At 37.1% G+C, this 7,234-nt stretch overlaps 1 non-coding gene across 1 annotated transcript; it reads left to right on the top strand.

Moving 5' to 3' along the window:
• The first annotated feature begins 3,359 nt into the window (after positions 1-3,359).
• Positions 3,360-3,466, top strand: LOC123387495. Its single transcript, XR_006601932.1, has one exon. It is a non-coding gene; the product is annotated as a U6 spliceosomal RNA (small nuclear RNA).
• The last annotated feature ends 3,768 nt before the right edge of the window (positions 3,467-7,234 follow it).

The following is a 7,234-nucleotide window of genomic DNA, read 5'->3' as shown; positions in this document are numbered from 1 at the left end:
CACATGTGAATGAAATCATGTGGTATTTGTCTTTCTCTGACTTACTTCACAGCAGTATACCCTCTAGCTCCATCTGCATTGTTGCAAATGGCAAGATCTCATTCTTTTTATGGCTGAATAGTATGGCATTGTGTATATACACCACATCTTCTTTATCCATTCATCTGACAGTGGACACCTGGGCTGCTTCCATAACTTGGCTACTGTAAATGCTGCTGCTATAAACATAGGGATGCATGTATCCCTTTGGATTTGTTTTTGTCTTCTTTGGGTAAATACCTAGTAGTGCCATTGCTAGGTCATAGGGTAGTTCCATTTTTATGTTTTTGAGGGATCTCCATACTGTTTCTACAGTGATTGTACTAGTTTGCACTCCCACCAACAGTGCAAAAGTATGCCTTTTTCTCCACATCCTTGCCAATAGCTGTTGTTTCTTATGTTGATTTTAGCCATTCTGACAGGTGTAGGTGATGTCTCATTGTAGTTTTGATTTTGCATTTCCCTGATGATGAGCATCTATCTTTTCATGTGTCTGTTGGCCATCTGTATGTCTTTGGAGAAATGTCTGTTTACTTCTGCCCATTTTTAAACTATTTGGTTTTTTGGTGTTGAGCTTGATAAGTTCTTTATATATTTTGGACACTAACCCTTTATCAGATACGTCATTTGCAAATATCTTCTACCATTCTGTAGGCTTTTAGTTTTGTTGATTGTTTCCTTTGCTGTGAAGAAACTTTTTATTTTGATGTTGTCCCAATAGTTTTTTTCTTTTGTTCCCCTTGCCTTAGGAGACATATGTAGAAAAATGTTGATAGAGCTGATGTCAGAGAAATTATTGCTTGTTCTCTGCTCTAGGATTTTTATGGTTTCAGGCCTTATCTTTAGGCCTTTAATCCATTTTGAGTTTATTTTTGTATATAGTGTTAAAAAGGGCCCAGTTTCATTCTTGTGCATGTAGCTGTCCAGTTTTTCTAATATCGTTTGTTGTTCTTCCTTTTGCATATACTTGCCTCCTTTATCAGAGATTAATTGACCATGTAATTGTGAATTTATTTCTGGGCTGTCTGTTTGGTTCCATTGATCTGAGTGTTTGTGTGCCAGTACCTTACTGTTTTGATTACTACAGATTTGTGTAGTATCAGTTGAAATCTGAAATAGTGATACCTCCTGCTTTGTTTTTCTTTTTCAATGCTGCATTGGCTATTCCAGGCCTTTTGTAGTTCCATGCAAATTTTAGGATTGTTTGTTCTATGAAAAATGCTTTTGGCATTTTGATAGGGATTGTATTAAATGTGTAGATTGCTTTGGGTAGTATGGACATTTTAACAATATTTGTTCTTCAGTCCATGAGCAGGGAATGTGTTTCCATTTCTTTGTGTCTTCCTCAATTTCTTTCATGAGTACTTTAGTTTCAGAGTACAGATCCTTTACCTCTTTGGTTAGATTTATTCCTAGGTATCTTATGGGTTTTGGTGCAATTTTAAATGGGATTGATTTCTTGATTTCTCTTTCTTCTGCCTCATTGTTAGTGTATAGAAATGCAATTATACATTTGAGATTCTATAGTGCATTGATTTTATATCCTGCCACTTTGATGAATTCCTGTATGAGTTCTAGCAGTTTGGGGTAAAGTCTTTGGGGTTTTCTACATAGAGTATCATGTCATCTGCAAAGAGAGAGAGTTTTATGACTTCTTTGCTGATTCAGCTGCCTTTTATTTCTTTTGGTGTCTGATTGCTAAGGCTACAACTTCTAGTACTATGTTGAACAGCAGTGGTGAGAGTAAACATCCCTGTTGTATTGCTGACCTTAGGTGAAAAGCTCTCAGCTCTTCCCCCATTGAGAATATTTGCTGTGGGTTCTTTATATGGCTTTTATGATATTCAGACATGTTTCTTCTGTCCATAAATTACAGAGCTTTTATCAAGAAAGGATGCTTGGATTTTGTTAAATGCTATTTCTGCATCTGTTGAGAGGATCATTATAGTTCTTGTCCTTTCTTTTATTAATGTAGTATCTCACATTGATTAATTTGAGGATGTTGAATCACACTTGTAGTCCAGGGATAAATCCCACTTGGTTGTGGTGAATAATCCTTTTAATGTACTCTTGGATCCCACTGACTAGTATTTTGCTAAGAATTTTTGCATGCATCTTCATCAGGGATATTGGTCTCTAGTTCTCCTTTCTGCTAGGGCCTCTATCTGGTTTTTGGATCAAGGTAATTCTAGCCTCATATAAAGAATTTGGAAGTTTTCCGTCCATTTCTATTGTTTGAAACAGCTTCAGAAGAATAGGTTTTAATTCTTCTTTAAATGTTTGGTAGAATTCCCCTAGGAAGCCATCCAGCCCTGGACTCTTGATTTTGGGAGATTTTTGGTTACTACTTCCATTTCTTTGCTGGTTATGGGTCTGTTCAGGTTTTCTATTTCTTCTTGTTTCTGTTTTGTTAGTTTATATGTTTCTAGGAATGCATCAATTTCTTTGAAATTGCCTAAATTATTGGCATATAGTTGTTTTATTCTTATAATTGTTTTCTGTTTTAATTGTTTATATTTCTTTGGTGTTGGTTGTGGTCTCTCCTCTTCCATGATTTTATTTATTTGGGTCTTTTCTCTTTTCTTTTTATAAGTCTGGCTAGGGGTTTATTGATTTTACTAATTCTTTCAAAGAACCAGCTTCTAGTTTCATTGATCTGTTCTCTTCTTTTGAGTTCTGTATCACTGATATCTTCTCTAATCTTTTTTCTCTTCTCCTGCTGGACTTGTGCTTTATTTGCCATTCTTTTTCTAACCCCTTAAGGTGTAAGGTTAGGTTATATATTTGAGATTTTTCTTGTTTCTTGAGAAAGGCTTGTATTGCTTTATACTTCCCTCTTAGGACTGCATTTTTTTTGTTTTGTTTTTAAAGATTATTTATTTATTTGACAGACAGAGATCACAAGTAGGCAGAGAGGCAAGCAGAGAGAGAGGAGGAGGAAGCAGAATCCCCGCTGAGTGGAGATCTTCTGCTTAGATGACCTGTCCATTGTTATGAGTGGGGTGTTAAAGTCCCCTGCTATTATTGTACTATTATCAATGAGTTCTATTATTTTTGTTGTTAATTGTTTTATGTATTTAGATGCTCCCAAGTTAGGGGGTAAATATTTACAATTGTTAGATCTTCTTGTCGAATAGACACTTTTATTATAATATATTATCCTTCCTCATTTCTTATTACAGTCTTTGATTTAAAATCTACTTTGTCTGATATAACGATTGCTACTCTGGTTTTATTTTGATGCCCATTAACATAATAAATTGTTCTCCACCACCTCACTTTCTATCTGGAGATGTCTTTGGGTCTAAAATGAATCTTTTGTGCTTGCTTAGGCAGCACATATACTAAAATTGGAACAATACAGAGAAGATTAGCATAGGCCCTGTGCAAGGATGACAGGCAAATTCACGAACCTTTCCATATTTTTATTATAGCAAATAAATAAATAAAATTTTAAAAATAAAATAAAGTGAATCTCTTCCAGACAGCATATCAGTGGGTCTTGTTTTTGTTTTGTTTTAACCCAATCTGATCCCTTATATCTTTTGATTGGAGGATTTAGTCCAGTTACATTCAGAGTAACTATTAAAGATAAGAATTAAGTGCCATTGTATTACCTGTAAAGTCACTGTTTCTGTAGATTGTCTCTGTTCCTGTCTGGTGTTACTTTTGGGCTCTCTCTTCGCTCAAAGGATCTCTTTAATATTTCCTACAGGGCTGGTTTATTGTTCACAAATTCCTTTAGTTTTTGTTTGTCCTGGAAACTTCTTATCTCTCCTTCTAGTCTGAATGATAGCCTTGCTAGGTAAAGTATTCTTGGTTCCATATTTTCCCCACTTAGCACTTTCAATATATCATGCCAATCCTTTCTTGCCTGCCAGAAGTCCATGGACAGGTCTGCTGCCAGTCTTATGTTTCTCCCCATATAGGTTAAGGGTCCCTTGTCCCAAGGTGCTTTCAGGATTTTCTCATCTCTGAAATTTGCGATCTTCACTATTATGTGTCAAGGTGTTAACCTATTTTTATTGATTTCAAGGGGGGGGTTCTCCTGCACTTGAATGCCTGTTTCTGTCCCCAGATTAGGGAAGTTCTCAGCTATAATTTATTCAACTAAACCTTCTGCCCTTTTCTCTCTCTTCGTCCTCTGGAACTCCTCTTATTCAGATATTCTTTTTTTTTTTTTTTTTAAATTTTATTCATTTATTTGACAGAGAGAAATCACAAGTAGATGGAGAGGCAGGCAGAGAGAGAGAGAGAGGGAAGCAGGCTTCCTGCTGAGCAGAGAGCCCGATGCGGGACTCGATCCCAGGACCCTGAGATCATGACCTGAGCCGAAGGCAGCAGCCTAACCCACTGAGCCACCCAGGCGCCCCATTATTCAGATATTCTTTTGCTTTATGGTATTGCTGTTTTCTAGAAGTCTCCCTACATCACCCAGTAGTAATTTTTCTCTCTTTTTCTCAGCTTCCCTATTCTCCATCATTTTGTCTTCTATATCACTGACTCTTCAGCCTTGTTTATTTTAGCTGGTAGAGACTCCATTTTTTACTGCATCTTAATAATAGCATTTTTAATTTCAGTCTGATTAGATTTTAGTTCTTTTATTTCTACAGTAAAGTATTCTCTAGTGTCTTCTTTGCTTTTTTTAAAAACCCAGCTAGTATCTTTATACTTCTTGTTTTGAATTCTAGTTCCAACATCTTATATCTATATTGATTAAATCCCTGGAAGTGACTACCTTCTCCTGTTCTTTCTTTTGGGGTGAGTTTCTCTGTCATTATGTCCAGAAAAGAACAGAAGAAAGAGAGAGAAAGGACAAAATAATAACAAAACTGGAAAAATACAAATAAAACAAACCAGAAGAAAACAGAAACAAAACAGAATAAGAAAAATTCAAACAAGTAAAACAGAACAAAACAATAAACTAGATCCCATGTGTATTTTGGTCTGTTTGTTACAGTGAAATACAAGGAAAGGAAACCAAAAGTGAAAAATATGTATAATGTATATATAAAAATTAAAATTAAGAAAAACACCCCACAAATGATATATACTGTTTTCCCCAAGAACTAAGCTGTGCAGCCCTCTATTATCAGAAACTTGGTCTGAGCAAGTTGTTCTTGTTGGTCTTCCGGGGGAGGGTCCTGTTGCACTGATTCTCAGGTGCCGTTATAGTTGTGAAAATAAACCTCCCTTGCCAGGGGTCTGGGCTCAGTGTAGTGGCTCTGGATTGCATTATTTTGTTCCCTAAAGGCTTTCAGCACAGATGGGGGATGAAAATGGTGGTGTCCCCTACTCCTCTACCATCTTAACTCCTCCCCCTATTAGATCTTGCTGAATAGTCCTTATTGTGATATAGTGCCCTTCTTCATCTCTTGTTACATTCTATGGTTTAAAATCAAGTTTGATATAAGCATGGCTACTCTGGGTTGCTTTCTTTGTTTGTTATATGTATTCTATCTTATATATTTTTTTATTTTATTGTATTTTATTTTTTCAGTGTTCCAAGATTCGTATGGTCCATATATACAAATGAATATTAGGCAGCTATCAGAAAGGATGAATACCCTGGCTTTTTTTTTTTAATATTTTATTTATTTATTTGACAGACAGAGATCACAAGTAGGCAGAGAGGCAGAGAGATAGGAGGAAGCAGGCTCCCCGCTGAGCAGAGAGCCCAATGCAGGGCTCGATCCCAGGACCCTGGGATCATGACCCGAGCCGAAGGCAGAGGCTTTAACCCACTGAGCCACCCAGGCGCCCCAACCCTGGCTTTCTTTTGATGTCCATTTACATGATAAATGTTTCTCCATCCCCTCACCTTCAATCTGCAAAAGTCTTTGGGTCTCAAATGAGTCTCTGGTAGGCAGCATCTAGATGGGTTTTTGTTTTTGTTTTAAAGATTTTATTTATTGATTTGACAGACAGAGATCACAAGTAGGCAGAGAGGCAGGCAGAGAGAGGGAGGAAGGGAAGCAGGCTCCCTGCTGAGCAGAGAGCCCAACACAGGGCTCGATCCCAGGACCCTGGGATCATGACCCAAGCTGAAGGCAGAGGCTTTAACCCACTGAGCCACCCAGGCACCCCTGGGTCTTGGTTTTTTATCCATTCTGATACCCTGTATCTTTTGATTGGAATATTTAGTCCACTTACATTCAGAGTACTGATATGTACTTAGTGCCATTTTATTACTTGTTCTGTCATTGTTTCTGGAGATTTTTCCTGTTCCTTTCTGGTCTTTGTCACTTTTGGTCTTTCCACTGAAAGAGTCTCTTTTAACCTTTCTTGCAGGGCTGGTTTAGTGGTCATGAATTCCTTTAGTTTTTATTTGTCTGGGAAACTTTTCATCTCTTCTTCTATCCTGAATGATAACCTTGCTAGATAGAGTATTCTATTCTATCTAGTATGCTATTCTATCCAGTGCATTGAATATATCATGCCATTGTTCTGGCTTTCCAGAAGTTTCCGTGGAGAGATCTGCTGGTAACCTTACTGGTTTTCCCTTGTAAGATAGGGACTACTTTTGTCTTGCTGCTTTTAGGATTTTTTCTTTATTTGCAAATTCAGCTGCAATATATCTTGGTTGTTGGCCTGCTATTGATTTTTATGGGAGTTTTCTGTGCTTCGTGGATTTGGATGTCTGTTGCCTTCTCCCAATTATGGAGTTTTCAGCTATAATTTCTTCAAGTAAACCTTCTGCCCCCTTTTCCCAGTCTTCTTCTGGGACTCCTTTGATAGAGTCACTGAGTTCCCTAAGTCTACTTTTGTGGTCCAAATTGTTCTTTTTTTCAGTTTCATTATTTTCCACAATTCTATCTTCTAAGTACATTCCTGAAACATATTCCTGTCCTTCTCCCATCCTTGTTGTCATTACATCCTTTTTGTTGTTGTTATTTTGTATTTTATTGGACTGGGGTACATTTCACCATTTCTGAGAGTGTGAAGATAACATAGGACTAAGAATATAGAAAAGGAAAGGGGGAGAAGCCATCCACAAATTTGAGTAAACTAGAAAGGTATGTAAAACATTCAGTTGCAATTGAGGGGAAAACCTGTTTGGAAGTGAAAGGAGGTCCTTGGTTTCTAACAAAAATCTCCTAAAGACTCTACTATATAAGGGTCAGTTTATGGAAAAACTCCAAATTACACAAAACCCCATTAGGCAGGAGAAGTGGGCAGGATAGAAGGATGTGGG

The sequence above is a fragment of the Mustela putorius genome, unplaced genomic scaffold (genome assembly GCF_011764305.1).
Source record: "Mustela putorius furo isolate JIRA1106 unplaced genomic scaffold, ASM1176430v1.1 tig00003853_pilon_pilon_pilon, whole genome shotgun sequence".
Taxonomy (NCBI): domain Eukaryota; kingdom Metazoa; phylum Chordata; class Mammalia; order Carnivora; family Mustelidae; genus Mustela; species Mustela putorius.
Note: the sequence above shows the minus strand (reverse complement) of the source record. Positions and strands in the feature narration are given on the sequence as shown.